The following is a 13065-nucleotide window of genomic DNA, read 5'->3' on the forward strand; positions in this document are numbered from 1 at the left end:
GACCCTTCAAACAGAACAGTTGTGGCCAAGCTTCAGTTTGGGGATATTCCCTGGGCTGCACTGGCCCTTGCACAGTGCCTAGGCAAGAGAGAGAGAGAGACCTGAGAAAGTCTCATAAGTTCTTGGGGTCTGTGGCAGGGAATATTTCAGTGAAGAATCCATGGAGCGAAGCTAATTTTGCATTAAGCATTTCCCAGCCCATTTTCAATGGCAGGCAAATTTAGAATAAGAAGAATTTGTCAGTAGGTAAATTATAAACAGAGGAAAGAACTACATTTGTCAAATTGGTGATTTTCTACCGATTCTTCACTCAGCTCCAATTCTCAGCTATATCCCAGCTGTCCTGAGGATTAATTAGTTAATATTTATGGAGCACTGTGAAAATGAGGGCTGCTAGAATGGTGCTAAATGTTTTATTTACATGGTTTATAAACAGCAGCCAGTCGGTCCCACATGGGGTTCAGCCCATCACAGTGTTCACAAATTTCCACTGCAGGTTGAATCAGGATGGCTTTTATCATGATGTAATGTATTTTTATTGCTGTAGTAGAGCAAATGTATCCTTTAAATTATGTGATTAGTTTCAGTACAGCTCACTCTCTGGAATAGCTATCATAAAGTGTGAGACTTTGAAAGCATTGCCAAATTTAAATTTAGACTTCAGTGTATGATTTCATGTCAAAAATTAATGCACAACCTCATTTGTCAGGCGGCATTATTGATTTTATAATGTGTAATGTTTTTCTTATTGAAAAAGTGTTCCCAGGCCTGAGCTTATTAACACAGTGTTGATTACTCTTTGGGGGCAAGCAAACGGTTTTTCCATTTATTAAAGATGATAAGAAATGGGAAATCATGGTTTTTATATACACATTATTTGAATGAAAATTATAGTTACTGATTAAATAATACGAGGTTTGAAAATTTAAATATAACACAATGCTTCCCCTTTATAAAATTGTGCAAGTTACTAGAAAGTCTGCCTGTATTTAACAGACATATTAGGAGTGTCACCTCTCTTTTTCCTGTGAACTAAGTTTGCACCAAAGCAGAATATTGTTTATTTTTTTATCAATGCCTGTGTCAACTAAAGTAATGACACTCTGCTTGAGACATCTTCATGTACATAGAGTGCATATTCAAAAATTCCAGAGGATTATAGTTTCTGTAAGGAATAAACATGAAGAGTGCAGATGACTGCTAAGAAACCTAAAATTGAAGGGTTTGCAGTAGCTGGGGAATGTTGCATTCAGTTTGGGTTTCTTTTATGTTTCCTTTCCTCAAAGACAGTCATGGGATTTAGATAACAAATTTTTATTTTTTATTTTTTTCATTTGGATGATGATGACTTGTGGCAATCTCAGTTTAAGCTCTTACTAACTGAATAATGAAACTTCTCTCTTTACCTGCACTTCCTGTAGGATTATAATGACAAAATCTGTATAATGCTGCAGTAGTGTAACATGGCATATTTAATCAATGAGGCAAAGATCGAGCTTCTGGCCTTACTGAAATATTTCTAAACTCCACTGACTTCAGTACGGCCAAGACTTTATTAGTTATTTCCCATGACACTGCTCAGCAGGTACCCTTGTACCCTGATGCGTGCTCAGTTCTCAGTTCCTCAAATGAAGATTTAGATAGAAGAGATGCTCAGTTCATATTTTTCCCTAAAAGCTGTCTTATTTGCACATTCTGGTTTTCACTAGGGATATTTCTGGCAGGAGCTCCCCTTACGTTGTGTAAACACATAAATAAGCTTTGCAGCAATTAATATTGGTCCACTTTCAAGACTATCCCCACATCTCTACTCCTTTGGAATCCATTATCAACTTTTTCATTATTAACACACCACTCAATTTGGCTTTATAGATTGCCTATAAACTCCTTCTATTATGCCATGTTCATGTTTATATCCCAAGTCTTTCTCTGCCTCCCAGAGGAGCCTGGGGAAATATGTGTTACTTTCAAAACATGCAGCACTGGGCTGTTATGTTGCAGGGTTGATAGTGGCTGAATAGGCAACTTAGAAGTAATTCTTCATGTCCTCTCCTCCTTGATAGCTCAGAGTCTTGGTCTCCCCTGGAGATTCTGTGGCAGATGGTGGTAAAGTTGAAATTAGCTGAAATCTTGCACTCTTCCAATTATTATGTTCCTCCCTGGAATGTGAAGCAAGAGTAGATATATTCTTTAAAGGAAACTGATATGGGTCTTGGGCAGGCACAGCAGGGAATTCATTGAAGTATCTTCGTGTGAGTTTTCAGCCTCCTCTCCTCCTCGTGTCCACTTGGATTTTTAATTATCTTTCAGATCCTCTTTTCATTTTGCTTGCTCAGAAATGCAGAATAAAGCCTACCCCCTGTTTTCCATCCAATTCACTCACAGTCTTCTGTCGCAATTATTGTACTATAATCCTCTCTCTCCATTTTAATCCTTTTCCATAGTCAGTTTATTTCAGAATAAGGGTTCTTATCCTTTGATCTATTAATTTAGAGTTTAACCTTATGCTCTCTTTCTGCTTTTTATTTGGGGCATTGCTGAGGATTGTTTAAGTGGGAAGAAGGCAGAGCAGGGCCTTCTTATTGCACATTAAGGATGCCCGAAATGAAGGTATTAGGGGAGTCCTCCTAAGGGATGGCTGCTGGGAGAAAAATGCAATTTGGATTTGGATCTGAAAGCTAAGCAGGGTAGGGAAGCTAGAAATGAAAGAGCTGGGCAACATTACTCTGATGTTCATTCACCGATTGAAACATCTTATGGTTTAATTTGCTGACTAACTTCAAATAAAGTGCAGCTGAAGTATTTTGAAAAGCAAAAATTCCACCCCCCATTACAAACACACACACATATACACCACATCCTGTAAATGGTTTTGATTATTCTCCAAAGTGAGTATCTGAATTTGGTACTGAATTTGGTACTCACTTGAGTACCAAATTCTTGAAAATAATAAACCCCCAAAATAATATTTTTTTCTGAAAAGTCAAGAAATACTTGGGAATGAAGTGAAACTTTAAATTGAATGAAACTTTTTCTTTCAAGTTGAAAAATCTATTCGTTGCAGGAGCCTGTTCGTGTATTGGAGGTAGCAACCTTAACAGCAATATTGTTTAATAGAAAATGGGAGAACATACAAAAAGGGAAAGACAGAATGCTTGCCTGAGTGGACAAGACAGGGAGTATTACACAGTTAAATAGGTGGACCCAGCACAAATACTGAGCCATTGCAGAAATTTGTAGCTATTTTTCCTCTTATTCTTTTAGGTGCTGCTGTATGTCTCATCTTTTGTGGGAGAAGGGGAAAGGATAGAGGCTGGAATCAAGAAACTCATTCACATTTGGATTGGCAGAAATGTCCATGGGGAAAGAGGAGCTCTGAGGTGAAATAGTTCTTTAGCTTCATACTTCCTACATAACTGCAAGGAAACAATCCCATGATTCGATTCCTCTTCTACAAAATGGGAATAAAACATCTCTTACTCAGAGAGGTGCTACAAAAGACAAAACCCAACAGCTGAAATCAAGCTTTTCAATGAGAGGGGCCACTAAAACAGTCTGCTCAGGAATCTTAACTCCATTTGGCTTCAACTACAAGCTCTATGAAGTGTGTGGTTTTCTCATGACAGTGTACAGGTTGAAGATCCAGTTATGTAAATGAAGGATTTTGATAGTAAATAGCAAAATAGAAAAGAAAAAAAGAAAAAAAGAAGAAAGATTGCAAAGATTTCATGAAAATGAGAGCAACAGCTTCTTTGGAGTCTCTACAATCTGTCATGTAAATAGAAAAGATTCAGACATCTGCAAAGTACTTCTCATACATATGGGGACACATTTCAGATTGTCTATCCTGCACCCAAAACATTGCACTGTGTTCTTTTGCATATTGGTGCATTTGCAGCAAGGGAAAGTAAAAAAAGCTGCAGTCACCACCCTCAATTTGCCTGCACAAATTAAGTGTACTTCAAGGTCTCCCCTAAGTGTCTTAATTTTTTGTCCACCAGACACACACCGTACTCTAAAAGTGTGTGCCTGGAAGACAACAACATTTATACCCTCTAAAGGAAAAAAAAAGCTTGACAAAATATCAGATAGAAAAAAAATCTGCTTCAAAATCAGGTCTTTCAAGGCTGTGACTTTTGCTGAGGGGAAAAATAAAAAAATCATACATTTGCTTATCTAAAATAGTGGCACTAAAAATAGTGCCATTTCCAAAAATGTAAAATCCCTAAAAAATAAGAGTGTAAGAAGCGGATCAACTTCTTTTATGTTGCATCTTCAAATCTGAAAAATGTTGTGGCTTTATTTTAAACAGCCTTGCCTGCAGTGAATTGTAATTATTTTAAATAACCACAGACTATTCTAGTGGCATTTCTTAATTAGCTGCTACATTCTTACAAATGACAAATGTCTGAAAATCTTGATGAATTCTGATACTACAATATATGTATATGTGAAAATTTACTGTCAGATTGGAACCTCATGCCCTCTGGTGTGATATTGTGCTGTAATGATGCCAGTGGCCAACACACAGTAAAAGTGACCTCTGTTTATCTGGACAAAAACTGCATATGGTTTTATATATTTTTGTCAAAATTTCTATAAAAATTAAAGCAAGTGCCAAGACTTCAAGTACTTGAAAACTGTCAGCAAAGAGAGAGGATTCTGCTAAGTCTGAATCCAGCTGTGGCTTCTAGTTCTGGGCCAGGTTGTCTTCATGGGCACAAGGAGGCAATGCTCTGAGTAGCACTTGCTTTTTCTACTCTGAAAAGATTGGTGGTCTGCTGAGTTTTTTGCATAATGTTCTGTGACTAAGGTAACCTTAGTGGTGCATATACCTCAGCTTTGTAGCATATATAGACTCAAGTAGATGGGAAAATATGTCCTGTAGTCTAGCTGATTATTAATATGTCTGCTTCTTTAAAAGGTCAACCTTTAACAATCAATTCTGTGCAAGAGATGTTTTTTTGAAATCTTCTGATTTTGATTCTCTTAACCCCCCTGAAAAGTAATAGAGGTATAAATATTAAACATCCTATTTCCTTTACAACTTGGATTGATTGGGGGTGGAATTCTGAGGCCCAGTATGATTCATTCCACAAAACCAAAGAAAATCACTCTGTGATAGAATAATGGAGTACAACAGGACAGATTAGAACACATTTCATCACAGGTATCAGCCCAAAACCTAAATTGCTATGGTGTTAATATTCAGACTAGGGAAGAGCTGTGGATTTGTCCTCAGAGATCACAATTTCTTCTCCTTACTTTAACCTTTCTCCGTTAGACTTTTAACTAGCATCTTAGACCTTGGTTTTGCATTTGAGCTCCACATAAACAAAATTCCTCAGTGGAGATCTTCTAGGCTCAAAAATGTGTTGTGTGGGTTTGATTGTGAACCAGGAGCTAATACTGAAAAGAGTGCTTCCCAGAATGATTGTAAACCTGAATGCTGAGTTGATTCATTCTTTGATAATTTTTTCCTATTCTTTTTGGTCAAAAAAAGGCAATGGTGTATTTTTCAGCAAGTACTAATACTTTTTGATCTTTTCTGTGCTTGTTTGTTACAAGTAAAAAAAAAAAAAAAAAGCTTTGATGGCTTAGAGGCTTTGAGTGGAGAGTAATTTAACAGTATTTGTCCTATCAAGTTATGAGAGTCTCAGGATCAGGTTGCATGCCAGGGCAGCAGTGAAATTGCTCTAATGAATACACTTATTCATCTGTGGGCTTTATTGTACAACCAAATGGTAATTGTCTGACTTCCAGAAACTGTCTGACAGAGTTGTTTGAAAATGTGCTCTTCCCCTTTTTATTTCCAAATTCCTTGTCATGAACACTTTTTATTTTCAACTGTTTATATGACAAAGGCTGAGTAAAAGGCTGAGGTACTTAATGCCTTCTTTACTTCAGTCTTTAACGAGGTGTTCTTCAGGCACCCAGCCTCTGAGCTGGAAGACAGGGATTGGGAGCAGAATGAAGCTCCATAATCCAAAGGGGTCAGCAGCCACCACCTAGAGACAAACAAGTCTTCGGTCCCCGACGGGATTGACCCGATGGTACTGAGGGTGCTGGTGGAAGAGCTCGCTGGGCTGCTCTCCTTCATTTACCATCAGTGCTGGTCAACTGGGCAGGGCCCACCTGACTGGAGTGTAGCCAGTGTGTCTATAAAACAGGACACAGGCCTGTCAGCCTGACTTGGTGCTGGGGAGGGTCAAGGAGCTGTTCACCTTGAATGTCATCATGCAACACGTACAAGGCTACCAGGGGACCAGGCCCAGACAGCCTGGGTTTCTGAAAGACAGGTCCTGCTTGGTCAGCCTGATCCACTATGACAAGGTCACCCTCTTGGTGGGTGAGAGAAGCACTAGATCTTGTATTCCTGAACATTTTTGAAGGCTTTTATGCCATTTCCCACACCATTTTCCTGGAGAAACTGGCTGTTCATGCACTGTTCACTGTGTAAAACGCTGTCTGAATGGCTGGGCCCAGAATGGTAGGGAATGGAGTCACATCCAGCTGGTGGATGGTCAGTAGTGGGGTTCCCCAGGACTCAGTGTTGAGGCCAGTTCTGTTTTATTTCCTGAAGGGATCAAGGGCATCCTTAGTCAGTTTGCCAACAGCACCAGACTGGGTAAGATTATTGATCTTCTGGAGGGTAAGAAGGTCTGCAGGGGGATCTGGACAGGCTGGATTGATGGGCTAAGACCAACTGTATGAGGTTGAACAAGGTAAACTGCCATGTCCTGCACAGGGGTCATGACAACAACCCCAGGCAGTGGTACAGGCTGAGGAAGAATGGTTGGAAAATGCCTGGCAGGAATGGACCTGGTGGAGCTGGTCAACAGCAACTGAACACAAGCCAGCATGTGCTGGTGGCCAGGTGGCCAAGAAACCCAATGGCACAGTGGCTTGTATTAGACATAGTATAGCCAATGGGTTGGGCAGTGATTGTCCTCTGTGTGTCAGGGGAGATGGTATCACTCTCTACAACTACCTGAAAAGGGATTACAGCCAGGTGAGGATGTTATCTTTTCCCAAGTAACAAGCCATAGGGTGAGAGGAAATTGCCTCAAGTGGTGCCAGGGGAGGTTTAAATTGGGTATTAGAAAAATTTCTTAATAGAAAAGTTGTCAGGCACTGAAAGACTCTGCCCAGGGAAGTGGTTGTCACCATCTCTGAAGGTATTTACAAGATGTGTCAGTGTGGGGCATGGTTTAGTGGTAGACTTGGCAATGCTGGGTTAATTGTTGAGCTCAGTGATCTTAAAGGTCTTTTCCAAACTGAGCAACTCTATGATTTATATTCCTAAACATCTGTGGCTTGGAAATATTTTCTTACTTTAAGTGAGCACATTTTATGTGTTTATTTACTTGAGACATCTGAAAGTAATGTACAATGATAAACAGATATTCTTTATATTGCAATTTGTTTTACCTAAGAAAAAAAACAAACTTTGTAAATCTTGAATGGTTTCACATAATAGGGCTTATCTGTTTTAAAAAAAAATCTGACTAATAGTAGACTGGGAAGAATTATAAAAGACAGTTACACACAGAGCATTTTTCACTATTGTCCATTATGTGTTTTTATGTGACAAGGACATGTTTAAAACAAAAAAAGATGCTTCAAGGTGTTATTCTGCCAAGTTATATTCTTGTTAAAATGCATGAATGGTCACCTTCATCTAAACTAGTGGGAAAGCACATATGAAATCATTCCCAGTTTAGAATACCTCTAAGGTTTACAGATGTCTATATAAATGAATGAAACAAAAGATATAGTATCTCTGTCTCACATGCCCATAAAACACTCACAAATACTTTTATGTACTTATACAGATATGCATGCATACACAGTTTCATACAGAAGGTAATTTATCTTCATGAAAATCTTTTCAGTGTAGCCAAAACCCTTTTTCCACTGAGGAATATGGTAACACATGGCTATAAATGGTATGATACAACACAGCCAGTTTGGTGACCCTTGACAGTTTTTCTCTCCAAATATTCCTATATCTGGAGAATAGTTTGTTTTTTTTTAAGACTTAATGTCCCTGACCTGCCTGTGAGGGAGGAAATTGCATGTCAATATAATATGGTTTGGGGACTGTGATGACCTTCTTAAAATTTGGATTAAAGCCACAATTTTTTAATGTTATTGCCCTATTGTTATTGTGAGGTGTTGCAATAATATTTTTAAATCACATGAAAATAAATGCTAAGATGGAAATTAAAGATTTCATATGTCTCTACCATTCTTTACCCTTCATTGTACCTATACAGTACTTATAAGCATTTAAAGCTTATTAAAATGAGGATTGAACACAGTGGTCTGAGAAAGAAAGAAAGAGAGAAATAAAGAGTTTCAGTCAGATTTTCTTTTATGATTTCTCAGTGAATCTCTGTAAGGTCTGTCCTTCCTAGAAATATAATGGAAGGGTACCTGGATTGCTCTGGGATTGGAAATATGATGTAGAGTCTTTTATTTCTGCATTGTCAGTACAATGCCAGTCTAAGTCTATGACTGAAAGTTGTCACCATCTGATGGCTCTTCAATAGGCCATTGGAAATGAGTTTCATGGTTCCAGTTTCCAGCAGTGAGGCATCCACATCAGAAAAGCCATCATTGCACTTGGCAGTACTAATTGGCACCCTTGTCACCAGCCAAGGACTATAATGGGCTGATGGTAGTCCCTTCAGATCAGAGCTTAGGAACATTGCTGTTAAAGCTTTTATTCCTGCTCCCTGTGCAGTACATTTTTTGTGGACAGACAGAGACATTTCCAGAACTGCCAATCTGATACTTTTTATTTCTCACAAGTTACTATACTCTAATATAAAACATTTTGTCAGAAAATTTTTGCAGAGGTTTACTGTGTTTTTGTGTTCTATTTTAAAATAATGCTTTTCAACAAAGATGTTAAGAGCATATTAGGACTCCCTACATTGTACACTTACATGTCAATAGTTTTGGAGACTATAATTAAAATCATCCACTATCTTGGGTACCCATGTTACTTCCATAGTGTCACAGAACTTTGTCTTCTTAATGTATTCTTGCTGTATCCTTTTGAGATGAGAACACCTAGTCTTGTCTTTTTAGAAAAGTGAAATAAGGGATGTGGACAGATCTTCTTCCAATTTCAAATGTACTGATTTGTAGAAATTTCTGTCCTCAGCTGCACTCCTCCTAGAAGTTACTGACTCCTCTGCTGCTCTGGCAGAGCAGTTTATATAAATGTCCCCCATGTTGCTCCGGGGAAAATCAGACTAACTGTTTCAGACCACACAATTATTCTCCTAGAAGTAGCCTTACAAATTTTGCCTGAAGGCACCTGGAGAATTTTCATACAAGCCTTCACCACTGTTTACATGAGCTCAGTAAATTCTTGTAGTGTGTAACAATGAGGCCCTAATTTCCTCTGCTGACAAAGATGTGACCAAAAGAGAAAGTTTTTCTAGATTGAAGGCACAAGAAACCTTACTAGATTTTAGGGCAAAAAAGTAACTTAGGTAAGTGCTAGGCTAGCCAAATGACACTAGCACCTAGCCGGGATACTTGCTGCCAGACGAGCAGTTTAAAAGGATTGATGCTATTAACAGAATTCATTGCTGAACCAGAGTAGGGCCCAGTTCAGCAGGGCACATGTTTTCTTTAAGGATTTGAATATTTCTTTAAAGGCAATGAAATAATTTACATATTAAATCTCAGGTTCTTGCTTCCACACCTTGATGAACTGATCTTTATGGTAATAGCAGCATTTAAAAAACTTTGAAAAAGATTGAAGGAACTTGGGACATGGAGAGACAGAGAATAAGAGAAAAAACAGGAAATAAAGGGAAAGAGAAAGATGGAGATAAGAAAGGTAAAAGAAAGACAAAGCCTCAAATTTCTATTATTTTGCTAGAGTCAAAAGTTATTTAAGGTTCTGCAACTTGTTTCAAAAATTAGGTTTAACTTTTAGTATTTTGCCTGTGGTCAGATCTAGTAGTGCCAAAATACTATGAGAAAAGCTGTTTTAATATTAATTTTGGCCATGGACAGAAGCAGAAGTGTGAAAAATCTCACCACGAGCAATCTTTCACATTACATTTCCTTCCAGTCTGAAGTTTCAAGCAGTTACGATTAACATTTGATTTTGGATCCTAATCTCAACTGAACCCAGACTTTTTCAGGTACTGTCATCACTAATTAAGAGAGTTGAATCCGTGTTTACGTAATAATAAATAGCTTTTGAGAGCTGCATCTGAGAGGATATGAGATCCAATGAACTTCCATTATACCAGTCCTTCAGGAAAATATGATAAATGGTGGAAGTCAATACCATGTACTCTGATCAGGGTGAAAATTTTGTGGTTACAATTCTTTTATAAGTCTTTTGAGTCTTGAGAGTTCTACACTAAAAACTGCTCAGGTCCTTTTTCAGTGCTTGTAACTGTGATAGCTGAACAATTACATGATGTCTGCAAATCTTCTTTTCCAGTCAATGACATTCATGAAGACTGAACCTGACAGTTTGTATTCTAATAATTATGATTCAGTAAAGACTAATTAAAGATTTTTCTTAATAAGCAGTCTGTTATTAATGAGAATAGCAGCTGTGACAAAAATTATGAATTATCTCCAAATTTACTTGAATAAAAGAAAGAAAAGATGGCAAGCAACTTCTTGAAAGAGGAGGAGCTTTCTGGTATCCATGGATTTACAAAACTGAGATGCTAGATATATGTTTGAAAGTATTATTTGTAAAGAAAACAAAATGTGTAATAGCAGAAAGTACCTTAGTAAATCGAGAATTGCTCTCTTGTACTTAACAAGGCTAAAGGAATAAAATTAAAAAAGGGACTCTTTTTTTCCAAAAGCAAATAATTAAGATTTTAATCACTTCTTGCAACTAATGTCTGAATGCTTGAAATCGATGTCTCCCTTTCAATAAGTAATATACAGCACAAATTGCATGCCAGAATCTGTGTATCTAGACCTGTTTTTTCTCTAAGTTCATCACCTGAGGGACAATCAATCATCTTTTGTCATTTAGAGTCAGGTTCACTGCTATTGCTGATCTGGGTGGGCAATTGTGTCTGTATGTGTAGATGTTTTGAATGAATGTAATGTATGTATGATGTAACTAGTAGGAATAAATTCTGAACTGTGTCACCAGTTTGACCTTGAGGTCAAACTTTTGTTGAGACAACCAAAAAAACAGAGAAGAGAATGACTATTGTTAGAGAGGACCTTAAACTCAGGCATAAAGGGGAATGTGGCTTGGAAATCTGCCTTTAGATTTTGATCATTATTGGTGTTTGCTATTCTGTTATGTTATTCTGACACTGACAGCAATGTGTGGGGTTTGTTTTGTAAACTAGGCAGTCTGGTCTTAATTTTTTTGGTTATGCTCTTTACCTGAGTAGAGTTACTGCAAGATGATTGAAATGCTACAGATGGTAATAGGCAAATTTACAGGAAAAAAATAAAACCAGATATATGGACTTCATGTTCTTTGAGGTATTTATTTTCTGAATGCTGTGTGCTTGCTAAGTTTTTATGTCTTTATGGAACAATTATTTTACTGCGGAATGTGCTACCGAGTTTTGTGTATCTCTTCTCACATGAAAATCTGTCAAAACCACCAGACCTGGGTTTTTGATAGGATTCTGGAGAGTGTGATAGGACTGGAGAATCTGGGTGGATGGCATTCATTTCATAGTCAGGACATTTCTCTATTACAGCCATAGCTACTGCATGTTCTCTTACTCTGTGGTTAATGCAAGACAATTCAGGACAGCTTATCTCTCAAGATTATTTAACTTGAGTGCTTCATTTTCATAGTATTGCAAGAACAGCTTTTGTAAGTGGATACTCCTGTGTAAGTTGGGTTTTTTGTGTCAAAAGTCTCAGCAAATTTCTGGTGAGTATTCACCAGAAAAACTTGACAAGATCTCCAGTAATGACACCCTACGAGGCTCTTTATTAAAATAAAATCAGATGTTGAAAGTCATTATCTAAATGTTTAATATAGATGTGTGTCTCATATAATGACTCACACAGAATTATGCAAAGCCATCCATGGTTAAGGGAATCAATGATATTACATGATTAGCAAAAAAATCTTGTAAGCAATTGCATGGAATAGATTTGGCTCCAGAAGGTGGAAACCCTAGACATTTTCAGCTAAAATGATCCCCTTCCTTTGGATACTGCTCTGGTTGTGAGGGTAGATGCAGCACATGTTCAGCAAAAATGAGTTAGTTTTTCAGCAAGGGAATAGGTGTCATGATGTGATTTCCTTTTGTCCCAGATGAGCTGAAGATACGGAGGCACTAAACAGCTCTTCTGAGTGTTGAGCATCTGAAAATTGTAAAAGGAGAAACTCAGAGCAGTATCTTTTCCCCTTATTTCTTGGACTCATGAAATTGCTCCAAAAAAGAAAAATATACTTTTATAGACTAGATAGTGATAAGCAGAAAGTTTTTGAAGAAAATAGCCTATTGGGAAGAAAGACTTAGATAACTCCAAAAGGTTTTTGTGGACCATCTTTTCTTTGCCAGGCAAACAGAATATTGTGTCAAGGATGAAACATATTTTCAAAATAAAACATAACCACTGCTAGAGAATGCACTTCCTATCTCTCCATTTACCAAGGATTGTCTTCCTCTTTTATTTCGCTTCTAACTGCCTCATCTCTTTACGCCTTGTATTTGAACAGAAACATAAGCTGATAGATTTCCTTGAAGTATGTTCTGCAAGCCCATCCTCTGGGGACACTGTGTGGACCCGTCACATGCTGATGAGGTGACCTGGGTAGAAGGTGACTTTTTCTACTTTGTTAGCACAGTTCTGGTGGGAGTAGTCACCTATTCTGTCTTATCTGACACTGCAATGACACTGCAGCCCAAGTCACACACTGATCTTGCTTGCAATTGGACACTTGCCATCTCTTAGGACATCTTTTATTATTACAAGATACCACAAGTTTTCCACCCCATGTTCCAGGCTATATGTGCATAAAATTATTCCCTAAGTCCTTTATGGACTTCATTAATACATATAATAATATATAATTTATCA

Source organism: Cinclus cinclus, chromosome 3, assembly GCF_963662255.1.
Source record: "Cinclus cinclus chromosome 3, bCinCin1.1, whole genome shotgun sequence".
NCBI classification, from domain to species: domain Eukaryota; kingdom Metazoa; phylum Chordata; class Aves; order Passeriformes; family Cinclidae; genus Cinclus; species Cinclus cinclus.